We start from the raw sequence: 12,080 nt of genomic DNA on the forward strand, positions 1-12,080 counted from the left end.
AGCTACGGCCCGCGGGAGCGCGGGAAACCACTACCAGGCGGTCGGCACCTGCACCCGGGGTCGGCCGTCCTGCCCCGCCCCTTTTTGCCCCCCACCCCCCCCGGGCCTCCCCGGTCCTCGGTCCTCGGTCTCACGCCTTTCTCTTCCGCTCCCTCCCTTCGCCCCGGGCTGCTGCCCGGCTCCGCCCCGCTCGCGCGGCAGCCCGGCCGGCTGTGACGTCATTAGACCACGCCCCTTACTATAAATACTGGCGTCGCGGGCGCCGCCTTCCCACACTCTCTGGCTTTTCGCACGGCTGCAGTGTTTCCTTTTTTCCCCTCCTTCTCGCCTCTTCTCATCCTTTCTCGTTCTTCGGCTCTGCAGTGTGACGAGGCCGAATCCTCTCCCCACCCAGCCCTCGCCATTCTTTTACCTAGGCTGTTCTATTTCTCCCTTCGGCCGCCGCCGCCACTGCTGCACAGCTGGTGTCGGTGCCGCGCTTTTTCCCCCACGTCGTCCCCGCAGCCTATGGCCCAGGCCGCCTTGGGTATTTCTGCTCAAGGTAACCACATCCCTCTTTAAAAATTCCGCCGAAAAAGAGAAGACGCTTTACCCGACTCTTTGGGCCGTTATCTCACGTGAGTACCGATCCGAGGGACACGGGGGCGCGGGGCCGGCCTCGGGGAGCTGCCGGGTGCTTGCCGGCTGGGCCCCGCCGCCCGGCCGGCGGCCCCGCAGCGCCCCGCGGCCGGCTGCCTCGAACATGGCGGACGGCGGTGTGTGTGTGGCGGCGGTCGGTCCCTCGGCGGCGGCGCGGCGGGCTGGGGTGGCGGGCGCGCTTCGGGGCCCTCAGGCGGCCGCCTGCGGCTCGACGGAGCAGGAGCCGCCGCGGTTAAAGCGAGGGGGCGTGTGCGTGTGGGGGCGCTCGCGGGGGTCTCCGCCGGGGGTCGGCGTCGTCTCCTGGCGGCGTGCGGCCCCCACCCCTCTCCCGTGGTGCATTGCTGTTTCCGGGGAGGGGGCCGGGCCGCAGCCCTAAGGGGCCTTGGTCTCGCAGCCCCGGCCCGGAGCCCGGTCGCGCCATCGCCTCCGGTATCCCCGCAGGCGGCGCGAAGGGCTGCAACGGCCGGGGCCTTATGAATGGAGCGGGGCGGGCCTGGCGGCGGCCTCCTCTGACAGCTGCCGGAGGAGGACGGGTTCTTGGGGGTGCGGGGAGTGCGGCCCCCCTCTGGTGGAGGAAAGTTGACGCCACTCGGGGCCCGGAGGCAGGGAAGCCCCGGTGTCAGGTAGCGAGGGAGAGGCCTTTGGCCCCTTCTGGAAGCCTCGGGGCTGCCGCTCCGCCCCCTGCGGCGCTCCTGATTGGGCCAAGTCGCCTTCACTCAACCCCAGTCACCTCTTGGAGCCTGAGGATTAGTCACCCTGGCTTCGTTTTCCCGTCCGCGCCACGATTCCTGGGGAGTGAGAGGGAGAACGGTAGGCTTGGGTGGCTTATCAAGTACTATTTTGACTGCCAAAAGGAATGATGTTGACGTTTTTAACTCTTGCCCAAAATATTTCATGAGCGTGTATGTTTCTTGGGCTACACTGCTGACTCGGAAACCTGATGTTCATATTTAACTGGGTTTTGTGATGGCATCTTGGATCTGTTAAGATGTTTTCTGTTCCGTGGTGTTTCCACCTTTAAGCCCCTAGCTTGGGTGGGAACCTAAGGACTCTTAGGGGAGAGGGAGGTGCTCTGTGATGGGGAAGAGCTGATGGGACGAACCTGGCAGGACTATGGCTAATGATTGTCGGGCAAGGTCCTAATCTTTTAATTTTTTACAAATGTGAGTGCAGATGCTGGTCATGAAGACAAAGGAGCCCTGAGGAGTTTACATTTAGTAGGAAAGATAGGCTCCTAATGATTAAATGTGATATAGTAGGTGCAGTAATCAAGTAATCAGTCCTACTCTTTTGCCACTCAGGTTTAATTTATACATTTTCAAACATACAGAGAAGGCGAAAGAATTTGTACCCTCTCCTAGATGCATTTAACGTTTTGCTTTATTTGCCATCCTGCTATCCTTTCATCAATCCATCTCATTGTTCCATGTATTTCAAAGTTGGAGACGCCAGAAACACTTCACCCCTCTTAACTTCAGTTCATAGGAACATATCATAGTTTAATACTGTTTATTCCTTAAAAAAAAAAACTTTGGATAAAATTCACGTAACCAAGTGCACAGATTTAAGTCTTAACCATTTTATGAGTTTTGACCAAAAAAAGTTGTGTAATCCAGACCTGTCAAGAATTAGAGCATTGCCCTCACCCCAGAAACTTCTCTTTTGTGCCTTCAAATGTCATCCCCCCCCCCACTCTCCAGAGGCAACCAGGATTCTGATTTTTTTAAACCATAGATTAGTTCTGTCTACTCTAGAACTTCCACGTAAATGGAATTATACTGTTTAGCATTATTTTGTGTAAAAGGCTTTAACTCCAGGTTTTTGATATTCATCCGTGGTACATATATCAGTAGGTGGTTGCTTTTATTCCTCAATGGTAGTCCATTATGTGAATACAAATAAACTTTTCGAATAATTTTAGATTATAGAAAAGTTGCAAAGGTAGTACAGAGCTGCGTACTTCTCACCCAGTTCACGTTATTATTAGCATCTTACTATGGTATATTTGTCAAAACTAAAAGTGACTTTGCATTACTGTTAACTGCAGACTTTATTTGAATTTCATCAGTTTTTAATGTCCTTTTTCTGTTCCAGGATAATCCAAGGTACCACATTATGTTCAGTTATTATGTCTTCCCCATTTCTCTCTGATCTGTGACAGTTTCTTAACCTTGTTTGTCCTGTCCTTGACAGCCTAGAGAAGAATTGGCCAGACATGCAGTAGAATGTCCCCCAATTTGGCTTGTCCGATGTTTTTCTCATAAGTAGGCTGGAGTTTGGGGGTTTTGGAAAGCATACCACATGGCAACTTTCAAAGTAATTGGTAAAGGCAATCGATACGTGTCATTCAGAGAAATACTGATGATTTGGGGCTACTAGGCTTCAGGATAGTTACTGTAAAAGTAATGGGAGGGTGTGGGTGTGTGTGTGTTGACCAGTCAAGACTAGTTCTCCCTGTGCTTGTTCACCTAGATATGAGACATTCTCTTCAGTTAAAGAACTAGATTGCAATGTTGTTCATGATCCAGCTGATTTACACATTCCATTCTAAATGAGAATTATCTTTTCCTGTACCTTTTTTCCTCCACATTTTCATTTAATTTCCTTTATGGTTTATTTTAACTGTACAAGTATTCTATTTATCCTGTATGTAAATGGCCCTCTTACCCTGTGTACCCCTTTTATTTTACTAAGGTGTGCCTTTCATATTTTAGGACCTTTATTTCCTACTAGTATCTTTTTGTTAGGTGGAAATGTTTTAGAGATCATGCTGAAGAACATTTTTGAATATCTGAAGTTTAATATCTTTAACATTTTATATCACTGCTCTTGGATTGCATGAAGCAGAATAGCTGTGTGGATACATGGGGGGGGGTGGGGTTGAGAGTGTCTCACCCAGGATAATTATCCTATTCCTTAGGATAATGGAGAATAAACTCTCTGTCTCCAGCATGAGTCAGCTTTTAGTTTATTTTTAAAATTATCTTGGTGTGGGAAGAATCAATCTTTGTTTTGTTGGAGTATATCATTTGTAATCTAATGTAAGGTTATAATCACCGTTACATGTTGGTATGGGTTCTTGACTCATCTGAGAGTGTGAGCAGATTCTCCTAGTAAATTGAAAGAACCACAAGGATGCTTCTATCCTGGTGGAGATGAGAGATGCTTTATTTATTTTTTAATTTTTATTTTTTTGAGATGCTTTAGAGATGCCTAGAGTAATTCTGAAATTTCTCTGATTCTTAACATTCTAATTTCCAGTTTCATCATCTTTCTGGTTTCCTCATCACCCTTTCTAGCAAATGCTGTCAGGTTATAGTTCTTTAAAGTAGCAACCACCTAATTATTAGAAGTATAGATATAGCAGTTTAGAAGTGAGAGGTCCATCCAAGTAAACCGTAATAGGTAATAACCATTGCTAAAACTTAACATTTTGTAACATGCTAAGCACTTTTCACATTCATATGTTGTTCTAGTGATTGTAGACTTAAGTCTAGGTAGGTTAAGGAAGAGAGGTGTAAACCTTAAGTTACTTGCCTAATACACAAAGCAGCTATCATGTGTTACTTCACATACATGATGTATCAGCTAAGTAATAGATCTTCTTTTTGTTTTGTAGTAAGATTTTACACTTTTTAAGTAAAGAACTTGGAATTTGGAGAGTAAGAGAAATGTCCTGGGTAGTTCCAGATTACAGATCATGCCAGAACATTATACATCAGGTTGATAAGGGTACTTGGAAATTTTCAGTTTTAGGCCACTTAGAAATTTGGGTTTTTGGAGGATAAATAAAAGTGAAAATGAAATTAGGTGAAGGCTGGAAGTTGAATGGGTAGATAAAGCAAGTTGGTAAGAGGATCATGACATCAGGCTCTGAGAATTTTGTACTATAGCAGCTTGGAAATTTTTACTACAGAAAAAAGTGCTTTGGTAAACCCTTTGAAAACATCATTTGTGTAATGTGACTAATGAAACACTCTTTTAAAACTGAAATTTATTCCTACAATTAATCTTTAAGTCAATTTAATCTGCTTGAAGCACAACCTAACTTTTTTTTTTTTTAGTTTGGGACTATTTACTACTACTATTTCATTCTTTAGGGCGAACTTTCTGACCAAGTATACAACTACCCAGAGGGCCTAGGAGAAGTGCTGTATAGAGAGCAGTTCGACTTCAACGCTGAGCCACCTTGGGAACCTAGCTGATGATAGGGGGGTTCCATCTCCTAACTTGTCCATGTAAGTATTTTCACATCTAAGCTGGGGGTCATGTAAGATTGAAGTAAAGGAGCGTTCTTGTTGCTCAGTTTTTTTCAAAACTTGAAAGTGTACTTATCTCTTAAAGCTCTTTTTAAAACCTCTAAAATAAAGGCTTGGCAGTTATGGGTATACTGATTGTTTTGTATGTATTGTTTACCAATGATTAGCTCAATTTGTTTTGAGTACATAAAAAGTATTACTGTACTTAAGTACATACCACAAGCTTAAGTTTTAGGAAATCTTACTAGTCCAGGTTTTAATATAAGTTGGAGAGATTTTTGTATTTTTGTTTTTAATTTAAGGTGTAGGCAGTGGTTTATTCCATCATTCAACTGTTTGACTTGGTGAATTTTTAAATATTTGGGCTTAATCAGAAAAAAGAGACATATTAGAGCAAAAGGTTCTGTTCTTCATTCCATTCACTGGCGCCCATATGTACCCCACAGTATGGGATAGAAGAGGTGAATCTTGTTTTTCTAGCTTGAGCATCTTGCCAGGTACAATGTGATGACTAGAGTTTATAATTGTTTTATGATATGACTTTCTGTGATACTCAGCTGGTGGGGGAAAATTGGTTGTTTTTAGAGGACTTACTGAGATGATATATGTATGTCTCCCAGCATGTCACTTTCTGAACAGATTTTCTTGGATAAATTTTGACTGAACTTAAAACTCTTGTGCAAAATATAATTCTACAATAAACTGTTCTTTGAATTTGTGCTGCTAAATTTGTATAGTTGTTTTTTATATATAGGTTTCTTGCTATTGAAATTTAGGTTTTGAGATTTGGATGTTTCTAAGTTGTCCAGAGACGTGGAGGAAATAATTGAAATTTTCAGGAAAGTTTAGGGTATCAATTTAGTGTTTCTATAGTCTGATGTTAGATTCTATCAAATAAAAATGTATGTTCTATCTAATTAAAGTAAGTTAAAGCAGACCTTTTCACATTTGCAAGACTAAAGAGAAGGTAAAAAAACAATTTAAATAATAGGATTTCTTGAAAGTTCTACTGACAGAAACCTGACTGGAGGATTTCTCATACTGGCTTTCTCCTAGCTATGTGAGTTTAAAAGCAAACTGCTTATTTTTTAAATCATAGCTATAACTAGAACAGTTCCTTTAGCCCTAAACTGATAACGATGATTTTTCATTTTTGAGTGTATTAAGCACCCCTCGTTAATGTAGTGTGGGTTTTGGGATTATAGCATCATCTGTAACAGAAATGCAGAATCTCAGCCCCACTCAAACGTGACTCAAGCTGCATTTTAACCAGGTAGCTTGTATACATAGTTAAAGAGAAGCACTGTTGCTGCCATCTCAGTACCAAGTCCGTTATCTCTTGATTTTTGTTAGTCCTCTGTTCTATTTCCAATATATCTGATATTTCCCCCTTATTGGCTTGGACATTTAACTTTTCTGGGGTGGAGTCTAGTTGACATCACAGTCACGAATAGATTCTAAAGTGGAAATTCAAGAACAAGCTTCGTGATTTAAGGAAGATCATATTAAAAAGACACGTTTTTAATTGAAATCTCTTTAATGTAAATATAACTGCATTATATTTAATATTTCTAGTGATGTTTCCTCTTAAACTTGCATCAGTGAATTGATAGATTGATAAATGATTCTGCCAAATCTGGGAAAGTAGTTTTTATTTAAAATTAACGTAGTACTGGGAAAGTTCATAGTTTATTCCTCTTTTGGGGTTGGATGAGCACAGGTAAAATATCCTAAAGATACTTGTCCTGGCAGCCAGAGTAACTGATTTATTATGTCCAGGTACAATGTATATTATTCTGTTGAACAAAACTTTAGTACTAGAAGCTAGGTCCACAATCCTTTATGCATATAATTCTAAAGTCTAAAATTTACTTAAAATTTTATAGCCTTCTTGAAGAAACCTAAACTGATTTGGAAACAAAACCTTGAGCTGATGCTATTTTTATCTTATCCCATTTAGTGCCAGTATTCCTAAATTTTGTTGCAGTGTTAGCTTGGCCTCCTGGAGAATGTTATATAAAGTATGTGCACTATAGTACTATTCTAAAATCTGAGAGATTTTAAATTCAGAAAAGATCTGACTCCAAAGGTTCTTGACTAGAATTAGTAGAAATGGCAAGTGAAAGTTCTACATTCCAGAAATGTCCTTAGATATCAGTAGGAGTTGGTTATACTGAACATTAAAATCCTGTGGAGCAACAATACTGTTTGGAAAACCGGAAATCCTTAAAAGGGCTTATTAACACACTGGTCTTTGTGGAAAATACTTGGCATTGCAAAGCATATAGCTGTGTGAAGTCTTATTTGAACAGTGTAGTACTCCACTAGTTCTGTACAAGTGGTCTGAGCTCTAGGATTTCCCTTCAGATAAAATCAGGTAACTATCTGAATTTTGAGATAGTTTATTAAGTATTTGGAAACGTGGCCGGTTGCTTACATAAGAATTTTTCTTTGAAAACTTTTCTTTGGAATATGTGTATGGTGTAATTTATGAGTACTATATTTAACACTTGTTTTAACACTAGTAGTATCTGAGATTAATGAAGGTCCTGTAATTGTGGAAAAGCTTTTGAATGCCTTTAAAAGAGTTCCTTATGGCTTTATGCTGGTGTGGCTCCCCCCCCCCCAGTGGGCTGATTCTCAAGTTATTTTAGCTATCACTGTTTTCTAATAAATTAATTAGCCTAATGGAAAAATTTTAAATAGTCCTTTCCAAAAAACTAAATTCTCTTCTTTTTTAAGATTTATTTATTTGACAGAGAGAGAGCGAGAGCAGGAACACAAGCGGGGGGAGTGGGAAGCGGGAGAAGCAGGCTTCCCGCGGAGCAGGGACCCCGATGTGGGGCTCGATCCCAAGATCCTGGGATCATGGCCTGAGCCGAAGGCAGATGCTTAATCATTGAGCCACCTAGGTGCCCCCTAAATTCTCTTCTATCCAACTAGTTTTATTAGCAGACCTGGTGATGAAGTCAGATTGGATTAATAATTACCATATACTTTTTAATGTATCTAAATCTAGAAATAGGTTTCAATTAATGGAGTGGTTTAAATGGGCTCTTAAAATTTGTCTAAAATATTTTATGTGGTTGTCATTAGTTGACCATGTTCATGTAGGAACTTCATAAGAATCATCATTTTAAATACTCCTGTTTTGTCACACCTGCCCTAACTAAATTGGAATTATTTTAACTAGGGAAAAAATGTTCTGTATGAATTTACTAGTATTGTTTTCTCATGTTTTGCTGTTGTCAGTGGTCAGGTTTTTGATTTACTATGGAGAAAAATTAGTTTGGATAATTTACAGAGTTTGTGCGTACAAATTCAACAGAACATTAATGGTTGTTGGTGCTCTTTGACAAAAACAAAACAAAACAATAAAACTGCTATCCTTGAAATACACGTTTTTAAAGTATGTGTATCCCCTGGCATATGTAAAATAGTATTTGATGGTTCCTCACTGCTGGTGTAAATTAGCAGGAAAGTATTCTGTACAAGCACAAGGTGAAGATTTGTTAATGAATAAAACAGTGTTTGGGGAGCATGGCTTTTTTTCTTCGGGCAAATTTAGAATCTTTTCTGGGAGGGCCAAAAAGATTGAAAGCAATATAGACCAATTTTTAGAGGGGATGAAATGGTTCTTGCATTTATTATAAAAGACAGTTGAGCCAGGAGGATTAATAAGGGCTACCAAGTTTTGTGTTCCGTTACACTCCCCTTGCGTAGTCTTATTTTCAGTTTTTGAGACCCCCTCTCCCCCTGAAATTTTGAGACACTTAATTCCAATTAGGAGTGAATGAGGTATTTGTACCTTGTAAACTATAAAATCTAGGTAAATAGAAGGCTGTTCTACGCTGGCCATTGTTCAGAGAAGCCTAAGGAGGCTGTTGCAAGTGAAGTGCTCTCACATTGGTAAGGCTTAGGAAACTGGTATTTTTTTTGTCCTTCACCTCCATTCCAGGGTCATCCTTGCACACCTAAGCAATTTGTCACAAGCTAACTGAAGCAGAGATTTAGCCATCCTTTTCTCTATTCCAGTGAATAATTTGAAGAACGTTATGGCATGAATAGAAAATATTTGTACAGCGTACTGAGTTACAAGGATTAGACTGATGTTCAGCCTGCCTGGGCCATACTCAGCCACCGTGAGGTCTTAAATGCCTGTAACTAATTGACTTGGAGAAGGACCCAAGATAATAAATTATTTTCAAATGCTCCTCTCTGAACTTTTTGCCTTTTCTTCATTATCTTATGTAAACACACGTTTTGAACCTCTCTTCTAAATGGAGTTTGTTATTTTTTGTGCCCCTGCAGTCTAACTTTGTAAACTTGTGAATTGATCTTTATTACCTTGAACAAAGTTATTTGGAGGTGGGGCGGTTTTTAATCTGTGTGTGTGGACCTGATCCTTAAAAATTTAAAATTTTTTAGGAAAATAGCATCCTCTAAGCACTGCTGTGTTCAGTACAGTAGCCACTAGCCAGGCGGCTATTTAAATTTTTAAAGTTAAAACTAAATAAAATTTAAAATTCACTTCTCAGTTGCATGAGTCACATTGTGAGTGCTGGGGAGCTATATGTGGCTAATGGCTATTGTTTTGGGCAGTGATAAAATTTCAGTTATCACAGAAAATTCTTGGACAGCATTGCTGTAAGGTATTGTTACTATGAATATGAGTAGCCGTAGTAATCTTATAACATTGATTAGTAAGAATCATAAGAAATTCCATGTTCTCTTCTTTCTCCTTATATTTAATTAAAAAACTTCTTGTAGGGGCTTTTCAGTTTTACATTTTGGCCGAATTCTTTTTTTTTGGCTAGAACTCCCTACTATGATTTATGTGCCTATGCAGACAATATTAGGTTTATGTTGAATGTATGACTTTTCATCTATTTCTTGCTTTTTGCTGTAAGGCTCCTCTTGTGCCCAGTTTATTAGGAGCTCCTAAATAAGTATTGTATCATCTTATCTAAGTTCAATATGGTCAACGTGTTCTATTTGGCATGACCAAAAGTAGGAAGGGGTTTTTTTTGTTTTTTTTAGAGCAGGGACACAAGCAGGGGGAGTGGAAGAGGGAGAAGCAGGCTTCCCGCTGAGCGAGCAGGGAGCCTGATGAGGGGCTGGATCCCAGGACCCTGGGATCATGATCTGAGCCAAAGGCAGATGCTTTAACGACTGAGCCACCCAGGCACCCCAGGAAGGGGTCTTAGTATGTTCAAAATGGGCACTGTAACAAAAACGATCCCCAAATAATTCTCAAAATGAGGTATTTGTTATCCTAAATTCATGAAGAGCTCCCACAAGTAAAAAAAAACAAAAAACAAAAAAAAAAGCCAAAAAAAAAGGGAAAAAAGGAAAAATGAGCAAAAGAGTTGAAGACCATTTTTCACTAAAAACCTAGCAGTTAGCCCTGGACCAGTGCTACCTAAACTGCCAGTCAGCAAGCTAGGCTATTGTACCACAATGTAAAGTAGTTTACTGCTTGGTTCTTAACTTCTGGATCAGCTAGTTTGCAGGCCATAGTTTGAATGGCACTGCCTCTTAGGTGCATAAATAATAGAAGTTACATCATAAATAATAATATAAGTAATGTGGGAAGTAACCCATGGATCCAGGTCAGATAAATAAATGGTATATCTACACAGAATACTATACAGCAATGAAAATTAATGGACCCTGGTCATATCTATGTGCATGGGTGAATGAAGCCTATAAAGTTGAACAGAAGAAGTTAGTCATGGTAGAAAAATAACAGGGATGCTATTTATAGTTCAGAACCAGTAAAGCCAATGTTTTAGGGACATAAAGAATAATAAAACTATTACTAAATAACAAGGAAATGATGACTAGAAAAGCATGAACATGCTTATTCTAGGGGACATGCAACCACTGCCACCTAGGAAAGATGTATAGGGTTTCTAAGGTATTCTATTTCTTAACCTTGTATTTGCTGCAATTATTGTATTGCACGTGTGTTTAATCTTTCTAATTGGAGAGGTGACAGTGAGATCTGCCCTATAAGGTAATAAATAGTAATTGGTTTGAATAGTAATTTGTTTAAAGAGTTATTCCCTATACTACACCAGGAAAGCTCAGAAAGCTAAAGCTTAAGATTAATACAGCTATAGATTTCCTGTTCATGTTGTATTACAGTAGTTATCTTTAATGTTACTGCATCTTAATTACCAAAAGGGATTTAAGTATTTTTACTTGTGTGAGGTACATACACTTCTTCCAGAAAAAACTAGCCTTCACATCAAATAGTCAAGACAGATTTTAAAGGGAACCTAATCTTTTTTTTTTTTTTAAGATTTTATTTATTTATTTGAGAGAGAGAGAATGAGAGATAGAGAGCACGAGAGGGAAGAGGGTCAGAGGGAGAAGCAGACTCCCTGCTGAGCAGGGAGCCTGGTGTGGGACTCGATCCCGGGACTCCAGGATCATGACCTGAGCCGAAGGCAGTCGCTTAACCAACTGAGCCACCCAGGCGCCCCGGGAGCCTAATCTTGTCAGTTCCACATGTAAAAGTATATTGGTATTAAAATCCTATGTTTTGTTTTCTCATTAAGATGTATTTTTAGAATCTTGAGACATTTCATGGGGCAGCCTATTGGGCTCATTTCCTTTAGGGTTTTTTCCCCACCCAGTTGTATCTCCTATTCTTGCTCTTGTCTTTTAAAATAATTCTTCAGCAGTAAACCTTTAATGTTCTTCCTCTACGGTTAATCAGGGTTTTCTTTTTCTTTTTTTTAACCTCATCACCTGAAAAGTAACTTTAAGGGTGTTTATTGCCATTACTGGCTTTCCACTTACTGTTGATGAAGCCAGCTCTGTCCTGATTATCCTAAGTACTCAGTGTAGGTTGTTGTTGTTATCCATCACTTATTTTTAGTCCGGTATGGCAAAAATCCATATGGTCTTAACGGTCATCGCACAATTTATTGGACTTCCTACCATTTCCAGTATGTAGCTTCCTGTCACTGTTTCTGGTGGTTCAAACCATCAGACCTCACATCTATAATGGCAAAGTCATCTTTGAGAATCCTCTTCTAATGTTCTTTTGCCCAGTTATTCCTAAAGGTGTTCCATGTGGTAAGTAACATTTCTGTCAGAGGTAGAATGCAGAGGTGATTTCGACAGCATTGTGTCTATTGTTAAAGCTGTGAGCTGAGTTTTAAGTCCTCA

At 40.4% G+C, this 12,080-nt stretch overlaps 1 protein-coding gene across 4 annotated transcripts in view; it reads left to right on the forward strand.

The window, feature by feature from the left end:
* The first annotated feature begins 284 nt into the window (after window positions 1-284).
* AZIN1 (antizyme inhibitor 1) overlaps window positions 285-12,080 on the forward strand; it is a 30,838-nt gene continuing 19,042 nt past the window's right edge. For all 4 annotated transcript variants that reach the window (XM_028110378.2, XM_028110368.2, XM_028110360.2 and 1 more), the window contains exons 1-2: window positions 285-617; window positions 4,740-4,877. The gene's annotated coding sequence lies outside the window, so the exon portion shown is untranslated. The remainder of the gene's footprint in view (window positions 618-4,739; window positions 4,878-12,080) is intronic.

The sequence above is a fragment of the Eumetopias jubatus genome, unplaced genomic scaffold (genome assembly GCF_037043125.1).
Source record: "Eumetopias jubatus isolate StellerSeaLion01/CBP00866 unplaced genomic scaffold, mEumJub1_p1.0 scaffold_4, whole genome shotgun sequence".
NCBI classification, from domain to species: domain Eukaryota; kingdom Metazoa; phylum Chordata; class Mammalia; order Carnivora; family Otariidae; genus Eumetopias; species Eumetopias jubatus.